Source organism: Suricata suricatta, chromosome 9 (genome assembly GCF_006229205.1).
Source record: "Suricata suricatta isolate VVHF042 chromosome 9, meerkat_22Aug2017_6uvM2_HiC, whole genome shotgun sequence".
In the NCBI taxonomy this organism is placed as follows: Eukaryota; Metazoa; Chordata; class Mammalia; order Carnivora; family Herpestidae; genus Suricata; species Suricata suricatta.
In genome coordinates, this window is record NC_043708.1 from 8,904,429 (window position 1) to 8,917,317 (window position 12,889).

The window sequence follows — 12,889 nt, forward strand, 5'->3', positions numbered from 1 at the left end:
CTGTCTTCTGGAAGCTTCTGGAACTTTTCAGGCTTGTTCCGGTCTTCTGAATCATGATCTCAGGACTCATTTTGCCCCTTCATTCATTCAATAGGAATTTTTGAGCAGTATTATGGGCGGAATTGGAACCCCCCCTTCAAATTCTTCTGTTAAAGCCCTGACCCCTCAAGAGATAGGGCGTTTACGGGGGTAATTAAAGGTGAGAAGGCGGCCATCTGCAAGGCAGGAAGAGGGATCTCACCAGAAACAGAAACTGTCGGGACCTTGATCTTGGACTGCCGGCCTCCAGAACTATGAGACAGTACATTTATTGAAGCCACCCAGTCTGTGGTGCTTTGTTATGGCAGCCTGGGCCAGCCAAGATAAACTCCTACTATATGCCAGACAGACCTAGGTGCTGGGGACACAGCAAGCATCAAAATAAACCAAAAGCTTTGCCCTCAAGTTCCTTCCACTCTCAAGAGGGGAGAAAGAAAACAGGAGAAAAATGCCAGTAGATATGTGTTACGTTCTATGGTACTAGGTTCAAGAGGGGAAGACAGCTGGGTACAGGAGCAGGGAGGGACAGGACACAGAGGTCAGGCAAGGTGACATTTTAGCAGGTATCAAAGGAAGAAGTAAAGTAAGAAGATGCAATAGTGAAGACATATGGAGGAAGGGTGGGCCTGGCAGAGGAAACAGCAGGTGCAAAGGCCCTGCGTAAGGAAACCCCAGGTGCAGCTGCAGTGTGATAAGCGAGGGAGGGGGTGCTCATGGGTAGAAGGGAGGGACACACAGAGCGCGGGGCCTGGGGAACCGCTATAAACATGTGAGCATTTATTCTGAATAAGGTTGAAGGCTTGGATCTGTTAGGGTTCTCCAGAGACACAGAACTAATAGGATGTGTGTGTGTGTGTGTGTGTGTGTGTGTGTGTGTGTGTGTGTGTGATGAGGTTTATTTCAAGGAGTTGGTTCGCATGATTACAGATGCTGGTAAGTCCAAAATCCACAGGGCAGACCAGAGAACTAGAAACTCAGCAGGAGCTCAGGCAGCAGCCTCGAGGCAGAATTACTTCTTCTCTGGAAACCTGTTTTTGTTCTTAAGGCTTTCAACTGCTTGGCTGAGGCCCACCACACTAACGACAGTAATCTCCTTTACTTAAAGTTGGCGGACGGTGGATGTTCACCACATCTACAAAAAATCTTTGCAGCAACCCCAGACTTGTGTTGATTAAATGACCGGGTGCTGGGGCCCAGCCACACTGACGTGTAAACTAACCACCACCAGGCTCTCAGAAGATTTGAATGCAGATGACATTCTACCTGTGCACTTACTTGGTGCGATTCATACTTACATTTGAGGGATCCGATCTTACTCACTTTGAGAAGAATCCTCTGGGGTCCTCGTGGAGAATGAATCTGTAGGAGCCCAGCTGGATGCTGCCAGGGGGACCTGTCCCCAAGCCACTGCAGGCACCAGGTGACGTGCAGGACACGAGGGTCTGGGCCACAGGGTGGCATGGCAGATGCATGTGGCTCTCAATGGCAGGTGGAACCAGTGGGTACTGATGACTGCTTTTCCACGGAAGCCGGTCCACTGTGCGTGTGCCTGGCACACGGCAGGTACGTGATCAATGTATGCTGAGCAGAAATGCAGGACAGACAGGAGCCAGGAGCGTTCTGTGCATTGTAAGACACTGTCTGCATGTTCTGTTATCAGCCCTTCGTAGACTGAAGCCCCATTCGAGGAAACCTGAGCTGTGGCCCAAATCCCAGCTCCCATTCCCTCTGTGAGCAGAGCCTGCCAGTCAGCATCCCATGATTGTCTCTGGCTTCCCTTGACCTGCCCTGGAGCAGTGCACTCTGGAGCAAAGGCTTCCCTCCCAGGCGACCCCCTACCCCCCCACTGGGAAGGGTTCAGGGATTGGACAGTTATTAGGTTCTCTGCAATGTCCCCAATTGTCACTTCCCTTGAATTCAGAGCACCAGTGAGAATATCAGATTGCCTTCTGCATTGTCTCTGGATCTGGGAGCTGCGTGGACTCCCTCATCTGATCTCCTGGGGGAGCCAATGAGAACGTGAAGAAGAGAAGTCCCTCCCCCTCAAACCCCACCACCCAACCGCACAGAGGGGGTGACTAACTCCTTGCATTCGTGGTTAAGTGCATTCTTCTTCAAAGAGCCCTAAAATTAAAAAAAAAATTTTTTTTTAAGTATAAGAAAGAAAAAGAGAAGAACCCACTGTGTTTACATGGAAAGCGGTTCCACATTCCTGCCGTACGGAACACAGAGTGTCCCGCAGCCAGCAGCTACCTGGCCCCGTTCCCTGCCGTATTATAGAGCAGGGAGCCAAATTTCCTTCTGGATGTCTATAAATAAAGCGCTTCATCCACAGGCAATTAGGTGGGAGCATTTTTCCGGCCAGTGTGCATATGCGTTTCATTTCTCCACAAGAGGTAGAGCGGATCAGAGATGTTAGTTTAAGCCCGATTGCTATGTCTAATAATAAGAATGTTTTCACGGCATCTGCTTCCCTTCTTTCCAACTTTCCCCTCCCCCTGACTCAGTCCAGGCTTTATGTTTAAATTCTACCCAGAAATGGGCAAGCAGAGCCTTCCAAAATTACTTCAGTTGAAGAAATTTAGAAGGCTATGGGGTTTCATGTCTTCTGTTGCATGAAGAACACTCCATTTCTGATCTCCCAGGACGGCCGGTGGATTTCCCCTTTTCTGATAATAAGAGCTGTGCAACTGATCACATTTCCCTTTTCACCTCATCTCCCAGGTAGCTCAGTGCCAATAACTGCTTATATGCTAATGGATAGTGCCTCTGAGTCCTCTATTTTCCCAATTCCCGATTTCACTTCTGATTATCCTTTCCAAAACTAAACATCAACTTAAGCTCACCCAAAATGTCTTCACAAAGAAGCAGGATGCAAAGACAGAATGGTTTTTAGTTTGGGTGGCTGTCTGCTCTCAGAATGGAATGGCACAGAATGACAGAAAGATAGAGGGAAGGAGAGGAGAGATGACTTACAGCGGGCATGGACTAGGTGTCTTGGATTAGGTAAGCACTTAACATAATTATTTTTAAAAAATTCAAGATGCACAGAAGATCTGCTGTGGTAGAACGGCGGAGTCAAGTTTGGGCCTAGGTCCTTCTGAGTCCAGAGCTGGTGCATGTTGCATGCTATCATGCTATTCCTCAAATGGCTACTGGGGAAAAGGCTGGACAGTAGCAGAGTAAGCCTGTGCACAGCTCAGTACCATGTGCTGAAGGGCAGAGAGCAGGTTTACTTCATGTAAACAAGGAAGAACAAAGAGAAGGGATTTCAGGGGACTAAGTTAAATGAAGCAAGCCAAGGCACCCATCCATCTGTCTGTCTATCCATCCATCCCTCCATTTACCCATCCATCCATTCATTCATCCATCCATCTACCCATCCATCTATCCATCATCCATCCATATAGCCATCCATCCATTCATCCAGCTATCCATCCTTTCATCCATATATTTAGCCATCCATTCATCCATCCATCCATCCATCTAAAACTTTTGGACTCTTGTGCTCACTTCAGCAGCACATATACTAATATTGGAACCACAAAGAGAAGAGTAACATGGCCCAGTGCCAGGATGATACGCAAATCTTTGGACACCACTGCAGTACAAAGGCCTCATAAACACTTTAGAATTGACCCAAATTGAGCCACGGCCTTTATACCCCCATATCAATCAGTCATAGGATGCAGATGCCCTTGGGAAGTGAGTGTGAGCCTGAATGAGGGCAATCAGCAGAGACCGACTCAGTAGGGGCTGTTGGCAGACTTAGGTGGGGAAACACAGGTTGCCATTCTGAAGGGACATGGCACCAGATAGGCCCCACCATGCCCTGCTCTGCTGGTCTCCATTTGATTACTTATTCCCAGTCTGGTCCCTCCATGAGAAGGTGGGCTTCTCTTTCCTGCTTTGTTCACTGCTGTGTCTGCAGAGCCTCGAACAGTGCCTGGCCCAGATAAGCAGTCACTGAATGAAATGAAGGAGGGGACAGACACACCAGCCACTGTCACTGGGTGCTTATAATGCATCAGGCACTGTGCAAAGTGCTCTGCAGGAAGTACCTTGTTTACTCCACAGGACAACCCAAGAGGTGAGTACTATTATTCTTGTTCTATAGAGTAAGGAAACTGGGCTTAAAGAAGCCAGGTCATCTGCCCAATGGCACACTGAGAAGAGGTGCTTAAGTCCAGATTTCAAGGAATCTAAAGACCAGTTGTTGGCTCCAGAGATTTCCTCTAGTTGACGATGTGCCACCCCTCTGGGCAGGTGCAGAGAGAATGGTGTCTGCTAGGAATTCAGGGAAGCGGGGGGCACTCGTGTGGGAGTTTCCACAGGGATATGCACAGGACTCAACTCCTGGCCAGGAGGGGCCCACATGCCATCACATGGCCCTCCATAGCGCATGCATGCTGGCAATCTTGAGTCCCCACGTCCCCCGCCAGGACTCTTCCCACCCTCCAGACCCTCATGCTCTCACTGAGCATCACTCAGGGATCTCAGACGTCACATGACTGAACCAGACCCCATCAGACTCCTCCTCTACCAGCCTTTCCATCTCAGAGTGGCACTGCCAGCCACACAGCGGTGTGGCCACACACCCATGGGCACCTTTGCTTGCTTTCTTCCTTTGATCCCCCACATCCTTCAGCAAGACCTACAACTCCACCTCCAAATTAAATCCCAAATCCATCTACTTTAGTCCGTTTCCACTAACTGGCTCCTAGGCTGACTCACCAGTATCTTTCCTTTGAACTCCTGCAAAAGCCCCTTACTGGTTTCCCTTCTTCCTCCCCACACATAACCTGTCTTCCCATGTGCCAAAAGTCAAGAACTATGAAGGGACTGAGATCTTACTCATTTGAAAGCTGACGAATCATGCTGGTTTCATGGATGGGGACTGGAGACACGAGACTCCTAGGTCAGAGACCATAGACTTCACCACTCACAACAAAAGCCGTGGGCAGTGCCACCATGCTCACTGAAGGTCCCTTAGCCCCTATTCCCACAGGAACGACATGGATGGGCCTAGCTGGATGCCTACACATGCAGTGGGTTTGCATTGTAGGAGAGAAACCCTGAGCTTGGGAATCTGTTCTTTCATAGCAAGCAGGGAATAAAGCTGCTCTCTGTCATGAAGGGGACAATACCTCACATCTCAAGCTTACTCCCTGCAAACACAACCCTGAGAAATTACTCAGGTAAAGAGCGGTCAGAGCCTTACATCAATGGGATACTAAATAAGACGAATGCTCACTGATCTAGAACAAAATTCAGACTATTTAACATGACTTTCAAGGCCCCAAGTGATCTGGCTCCTGCCTAACCCTCTGACCTCACCTCCCAATCCCACTGCCCCCATGCATTCTGCTGCCATCACACAGGTCTCCTCAGGGCCTTTGCACTTGTTCTTCTCCTGTCTCTTCCCATGGGGGGGCTCCTTCTCGCCCTTTGGATGGCACTTCCTTGAGGAAGCTTTCTCTAACCATCCCAGCGACACTGCCTTCCACCGTCATCATTATGTCACACACGTCCTATTCTTTTCAAACGCTGTCACGCTCTGACATGACCTTTCCTTGTTTACTCCAGTCGCGTGTCACCCCGTGAAGGCAAGGACCTCATGTTTCTGGTTCCCCACTGCTCCCCCAGAGCTCAGAACAGGGTCTAGAAGCTAAAAAAAAAAAAAAATATCTGGGGAAAATATAAATGCAAGGCAGGGAGAATCCCCAGCTTAGGAGGCTGGAGGCTCTGATAGTGGCCCTGAGGTTGGGAAATGCCAACCAAGTTGCTTTTCGGTGCTTTAGAAACATAAAACCCAGCGTGACTCAGCTTAATGCCAGGGTGCAAGGGCACGAGGCTTCTCCTCGCAGCAACCTCAGAGAACATCAGCGGGGACACCGCGGCGTGATTGTAGGGGAAGCCAAGTGATGGGAAGTGGCCAAGTGATGGAAAGTCTTCAAGAAGTATATATAGAAAGATCGTTGTTTAAAAAAACAACTAACTCTCCTAATGATGTATTGCCCCTCTTGTGGGGTGAGTAAGAGCTTGAGCTCCAGACTCAAACTGCCCAGGGTTCCTCTGTCTGCCTCCATCTCCACTGAGTCAAGGGAGGAAAGCCTTTAGCTAAAATAGCACCATCTGGAAGGTGAAGACGGAGACAGATTTTGGCAGGAAGATGACAGGGAGCCTTCAGATACAGAGACTGCAAGGATGTAGGGTCTCCCCAGGGACACTGCCCAGGAGGCAGCCGTGAGTTCAGGGCCTGGACGATAATGAACAAACCAGGCGGAAGGCAATGGCAGCTCAGGTCATCAGGATGGCAAGGTGCCCAGGAGAATGATCCTGGACTCCTCAGATGCCCATGGATGAAGGTAGAAGAGAACCCAGAGCCTGAAATGGGGACAGAGAAGGACTACTGCAAGAAGTTGAAGACAGAGAGAGGTGGTGTCTTCTCTGAAGATGACAGAGGAACCAAGGGCCAAGGGCTGATCAGGGGGTGGGGGCGTGGGTGGGGTGGTCCGCAGAGTCTATGCCGGGGACACCGAAAAGGATGAGGCCGTTCATTACCTGAGTGAGCATGGCTGGCTCCCCTAACCTCCCTGAGCCTTTGGAAGGGATAAGTATTATCAGTAGTAGTAACATCAGGAGGAGTAAGAAACCCTGAGGACGGCAGATCCCTTCCCTTGGATCTGGTTGGGGACACAGCTGGGGCGCTTTTAACTCAGACACGACCCTTTTCAACCACCAAACAATGTCTGAAAACTGGCTACAAAATGGTGGCTGGGTTGCCATGGGGTAGTGGGACAGGTGCGTAGGCTTTGTTGCAAGCTGGATTCAAGGCCAGGGACCCCGAATAGCCAAAGCAATCTTGAAAAAAAAAAAAGCAAGCTGGAGGCATCACAATCCCGGACTTCAAGCTGTATTACAAAGCTGTCATCATCCAGACAGGATGGGGCTGGTGTAAGGACGCAGGTCTGAATTCAGCTTCTCAGAATTATTAGACATTAGAAGGGCACACATCGCCCAAGGCAGGAGGGACCACCCTTGTAACACCCAATCAGGAAAGGCCAGCTAACACCTTTAACATTTCTAAGGGCGGGCCTAGAGATAGAAGCTATAGATAGTCATCTATTGCTTGAGGCTAGTCACGCCCTATGTGAGGGTCCTGGGCCCACTCTGTGATTGGTCAATACGCTAAGTGTTGTGATTGGCTCCCACTAAAAGTATCAATATATGGTTAAAGTTACTGCCAGTATTGATAGGCGATAGTGATTGGACCCCTGTACCTGTGTCACAATTTCCTGTACCTCCCCCTTCCCAAACCCATAAAGGCCCTACCCCCCCTTTGTTTGGGGCTCTAGGGTCAGGGGAGCTTCCTGGGCAGGGGGATTCATGAGGGCTGGGAAGGAGAACAGATATTACACCAGGCAGAGGGTGGACAGTGTAGCCTCCGGGAGTCTGAGAGAGCTGGGCTTGAGGAGGAAAGACCCAGTGGTGACCAAGAAGGGCGAGGGGGAGGAGAAGGAGTCCCAAGGAAGACGTCATTAGATTTCCGGGACCGGTGTAGGGCGCGTTCCAGCGGCCCTGCATGTAGGATGGTGTGCCTGCAAGCGGAAAATGATGCTGAACTTGGCCTTTTGAGGAACCAGAAGATGCATGGCCGGGCCGCCTGGCGCGAGCCCCGGCTCCCTCTCCCTTAACACTGGGTGACAATCCCACCTGACCCCCTCCTGGACACGCTGAGAATGGGAAAACGCTTTGCAAACTATAAACCGCTGGACCCAAGGGAACAATGATGGCCATTATTTAAGCAAAAGTAACAAATGGGTTTGTCGGCCTTCCCGGAAATGAAGGCCCCCTCGGCACCCCGAGCTTTCTCCATGCTGCGGACTCCCCTGATCGAATAACCAAATGTCCAGCTGCTCCCCAGACAGACGGACGCCTGCTGATGTCTCCAACAGCCCCAGTGTCCCCGGGCGGCTGCACTGTGGCTCCTGGGCGGAGGCGCAAGGTGCCGAAAATCTATTTTCAGGCTCTCTGATTAGGTGATGACAGCTCTGGTTTTAGCCGATTAAATACCATTTTGACTCACATAGATCAGGCCCTGAAATGGGGGTATTTGCTTCAGGAGGACTTCCCCTTGGGCTTCTGCTCACTCACAGTTAGGTCCCAACCGCTGCTTGGAGGCCCCTGGCTGTGCACGCACTTGGGCTCTGTCTGCGCTGGTCGCTGGGATGCAGCGTCAAGTCCTGACCCCGGAGAGGCAGAGTCCAGCGGGGGACACAGAGATCTGTGACCATCCTTCTGCCGCATCTGAGCTCAACTCATCAGCGACGGAGACACAACACTCAACACCCAGGCTCCTGACCTCAGGGAGCTGCTGCGCTCGAGTGTGAAAACCAACAAGCAAAACCCGACGGTTAGCGCAACACGGCAAGAGTCCGGAAAGAGGCCGTGAGAAGCCGAGTGGGACCAACCCACCAAGCCGTGTGCACACGCTCCGGCCAACCGCCCGTGCGCCTCAGAGGTGCTGGAGGCAAAACAGGGCCCTTGAGATTATGACCCTCCCCCAGCAGCCCTGGATTAGGAGCCTCAACTTTCCCATCTGTAAAATAGGCTGCTAATAATAGTCAGTGCTTTATAAGCGGGGATAGGAGCTAATTCACAGCTTGGCTTCGCACGGTGCTCGACACAGGGGAACCGCTCGGTAGGTGTGCCCTGGTAGCACTGTGGCTAATTCCTTCCCCAAGAGCTGCTGCTCCTGGCAAGGGCTCCAGAAGGAGCTGGCTTGATGAGAGAGGGCCAAAGAGGGGCGTTGAATGGCTCCCTGTGTTTGACAGCCCAGCACTGAGGTCAAGAGCACAGGCCAGGAGTCATTTAGGATCCTTTCCAATTCCACGTCCTCCTGGCCTCTGAGACTTAGTTTTGTCTCCTGGAAAATGGGACAAGGACCCCGTCTCTAATCTCTGTCTCCATCTTCACACGGCCGCTCCTCTTGTCTTTCCTCTTCTTCTGTCTCTCAAAGGGACACTTGACATTGGATTTAGGGCTCCTCTGGATCATCCAGGGTTATCATCTAAGGCTCTAAATGTAATTATATCTACAAAGAACCTTTTTCCAGAAATATGGCCAAAGGACCTGGGTGTATCTTCTGGGGGTCCACCATTCAACGCATTCAGCGGAGAGGGCAGACTCAGAATCACCTGTCCTCAGGCCTCACGCGGAGCCTGGTGACCTTTAGAGGTCACAGCACTTAGGGAGGTTGGCAGCACAGTCTCAGGAAAAGAGGAGCAGGTGGAGGGGCTTTGCTCTCACCTGCGGGGCGACCTTAGGGGGCACGTCACTGTCCATGGGGGTCTCAGGCTGCCCTTTATACCACTGGGAAATTGGGTGCTCTGGCCTCTGGGTAACATCCTAAAATCTAGGCCTGGATGTGCTGCCACAGACAGACCAGGCGGCCTCCAGGGGCCGGTGGCCAGGCGCTCAGAGAGCCCCACTTCTCTCCCAGCCAGACCCCAGATTTCCTCAGTAGCAGGAAAGAGAGCCCCAGACCAGAACATGGAGAAAGACGAAAGAATGAGTGGAAAGCCTCAGGAAACTTGCTGAGCCTTTATCTAACATTCCCAAAGCATTATTCCCATTTTACAGTTGTGTAAACAGAGGCCCAAACGGATCAATCACTAACCAAAAGCCACCCAACTAGTGTCTGTCTGTCTCTCAAAGCCTGTGCTTTTGGAGAAAAAACATAATCTGGCTCGGTCTCAAGGATGCTGATGAAAAGCAGGCATTTGGGGGCTTCTGATGCATGTCTTGAGGGCCGAGCACTGTGCTAGGGTTTTATATTCTGGATCATCCTGAGAAGTTTGTGTATTGTGTTGGGCCACAATTTACAAAGGAGGGACGGCAGCTTGCAGCTTCTGGGATTCGGAGAAGCCACAGGGCAGCTGCTGCACCCAGAAGCACCCTGGAGTCAGAGCCGTCTGCTTGGGCCCGAGGGATTAGGAAGGAAGAGCTGCAGGGACGGGAGGATGCATGAGAGGGGAGGCACCAGGGGGCAGGTGGGTGCTCCCTAAATCAGACTCCTGTGCCAGGCCAGTGTGGGCCAGAGACACACGGGGCTGGGGCGGGGGGGGGGGGGGGGGGGGGGGGGGGGGGGGGGGGGGGGGGGGGGGGGGGGGGAGGAGGTAACACACCATCCCAGCCAGCAGAGTCAAAGAATAGAGTGAACTGTGCTATGACGTCTACACCACATGCTTTAATGCAACGCCATGGAAACGGACCAGCGGTGACCTTCTGAATAGTTATAATCATCACAGAATCATTCAGCTCCGCCATATAAAATGATCCTCTTTATCTAAACTAGCCCTCCAGTGATGCCTACCCTCTCCCACCCAGCACGTTCTTTGGGGGTACCTTCCAAAAGGTGGGCCTCCAAAATGCTCCATCAGGAGACTTCTGGCAACGCGCACATCACCGCAGACTAGCACCTGCAGAGGGGCCCAGAGCCTCTGGCCAGGGGCCCGCCTTCCAGCGGCGGGAGAATGGAGGAGAGTCACCCACCCCTGGAGGTGTCCTCAAGCTGTTAGCTCAGGACCTTTCTACTGAGTGGCCCTGATGCGCTGCTCCTCAGGCTGACTGGTGCCCACATGATCTCTGCTGTCCCCCTGGGAATGGACAGGTAGCAAATCGGGCAAAGCTTACTGCGGATCCTGAGATGTCTGTGTGTGTGCGGCGGTGGGGGTGGGGCTATATTAACTGGAAGGTTCAGTTTAGATCGTTTAGATCATCTGACAGTGTACTGAACAATTCTGTGGCTCTGGTACCGTGGTGGCCCGCACTGGACACTGGGCACTGAACCCAGGACACAGGCAGCAGCTCTCTGGGGCTGGCTCTGAAGGCAGTGTAGCCGGACAGGGCTGTGAGCACAATTAAACGAGCCCAGCACACCGAAGTGGCCCTAACGCCTTGGTAGCTACGTAAGCAAGTCAGGGCACTTGAATTTTAAAAAAATGGAACTTAGGAACAATCGATCCCAAACAGAGGCTTTCCCACCCAAGGCAACAGCTTATGCTGTAACCCAGCCCATAGTTGCTTTGCTTTGCTTCGCTTCACCGTTTTCTCTACAAAAACCTCGCCCTAGCTCCAGAGTGCCTCTGAAACATCTTTGAGGGTACCTGCCCAGTTCAGAGGGATGTAAACTCAGATAAAGTCTTGAAGATGCTAACGTGCCTCAGTTTCCACACAGCAGCGCTCAGAATCAATATTCACGTGGGCCGGCAGCACCCATCTCGGACGCTACCGCCATTCTGGCCTGAGTAATTCTTTGTGGTGGGGGCCTGTCCTGCACATGGTGGGATGTGCGCCAGCCTCCCTGGCCCCTACCTACCAGGAGCGCGCGGCAGCCGCTCCCCCAGTTGTGACGACCAACACTGTCCCCAGATGTTGCCATCCTGAGTGCAGAATCGCCCCTGACTGAGAACCACCGGTATATGCAAACGCCCATGCCTGTCCTCTGGAAAATCACCTCAATCTGGGGAGGATTTGAGGCGCACGTACCCCACATGGAAGGTTTTGGAACTGGAGGTCTACAGCAGCTTCCTGGGGTTGCCTCAACAGAGCACCACGAATGATGGGACGGAAATCTATGGTCTCACATTTGTAGAAACCGGAAGTCGGAAGTGAAGGTGTCAGCAGGGTCCTGCTTCCCAGGGCTCTGACAGGGGGGCCTTCCTTGCCTCTCCCAGCTTCTGATGGTGGCTGGAACGCCTTGGCTTGTGGACGGAGCACTCCAGTCTCTGTCTCCGGCTCCACACAGCCTTCTCCCCCGTGTGTGTCCCTGTGTCCCTTCTCTTCTCGTAAGGACACGGGTCACACTGGTTTGGGACCCATCCCACTCCAGCATGACCTCATCTTCACTCATTACATCTGCAGCAACCCCATCTGCAAACAGAGTTGCATTCTGAGGTCCCCTGGAAGGACACGAATTGGGGGTGGCAGGGAGACTATGCAACTACCAAGGAGGCCTTGAAGAGACAGGGGAGTCCGCCCCCTCTTTGCGGTGGGGGAAACTGAGGCCAGAGAAAGTTGGTTACTTCTTCTAGATCCCAGCATCAGAGCGAGGATCAGCGTCAGCCTTCCTGACACCACACACAGCCTCCGAGGACAAGACAAAGCCTGGCCACAGGGTCATCAGCTAGCCCACTGCCCGGGTCCCTGGTCCAGCCACACACCTGCCCACCCCCACCTAGGATGGCCCCTCAACCCCCTCTCCCGCTCTGCCCCCCAAGGAATCTCTCTCTTCTCCCTATTGCCAGTCAGACCCAGCCACCAAAAGAGACGAGTCTTGTTGGTTAATTTTTTTCCCCCTTCAAAAAAAATAAATTCATAAATGGTCTTTGGCATGCTGTTTACTACCTGGCTTTAACGGCCTGTTTATTACCTTGAGCCTGTGTCTGTTAACACCCCCCCTCGTCATTTTCCCTCATTAACTGTCAATTTGGAGGCCAGATTTGGCATAAACCATGCCTGGACCTAAATGGCTGTGGACAGTTGATTTTATGACCGCGCCTTGTCTTGGAAACGTGGGGCCTGTCGTCAGATGAGGGTTGACGCGGACGGTCCAGCGGCAGAGGGCCGGGCCGTGGGGCTGCAGGCGTGGAGGGGAGGCAGGTGGGGACGGGGGGGCCTGACTCCCGGGGGGCTTGCGGGCCCTTCTTCTGGTGGCTGAGGGACAGAACCACATGCAGAAAAGAGTTTAACTTCCGAGAGGGACTGCAGAAACCGCACTCCTATGAATGCAGGGAAGAAAATACCTCTTTGGGAAACAACCCCAACAGATCCACACATTGTCTCT

General features: G+C 52.2%; 1 non-coding gene across 1 annotated transcript; it reads left to right on the forward strand.

The window, feature by feature from the left end:
- The first annotated feature begins 3,544 nt into the window (after positions 1–3,544).
- On the forward strand, positions 3,545–3,651 carry LOC115303138. The gene has a single exon (XR_003913849.1). It is a non-coding gene; the product is annotated as a U6 spliceosomal RNA (small nuclear RNA).
- The last annotated feature ends 9,238 nt before the right edge of the window (positions 3,652–12,889 follow it).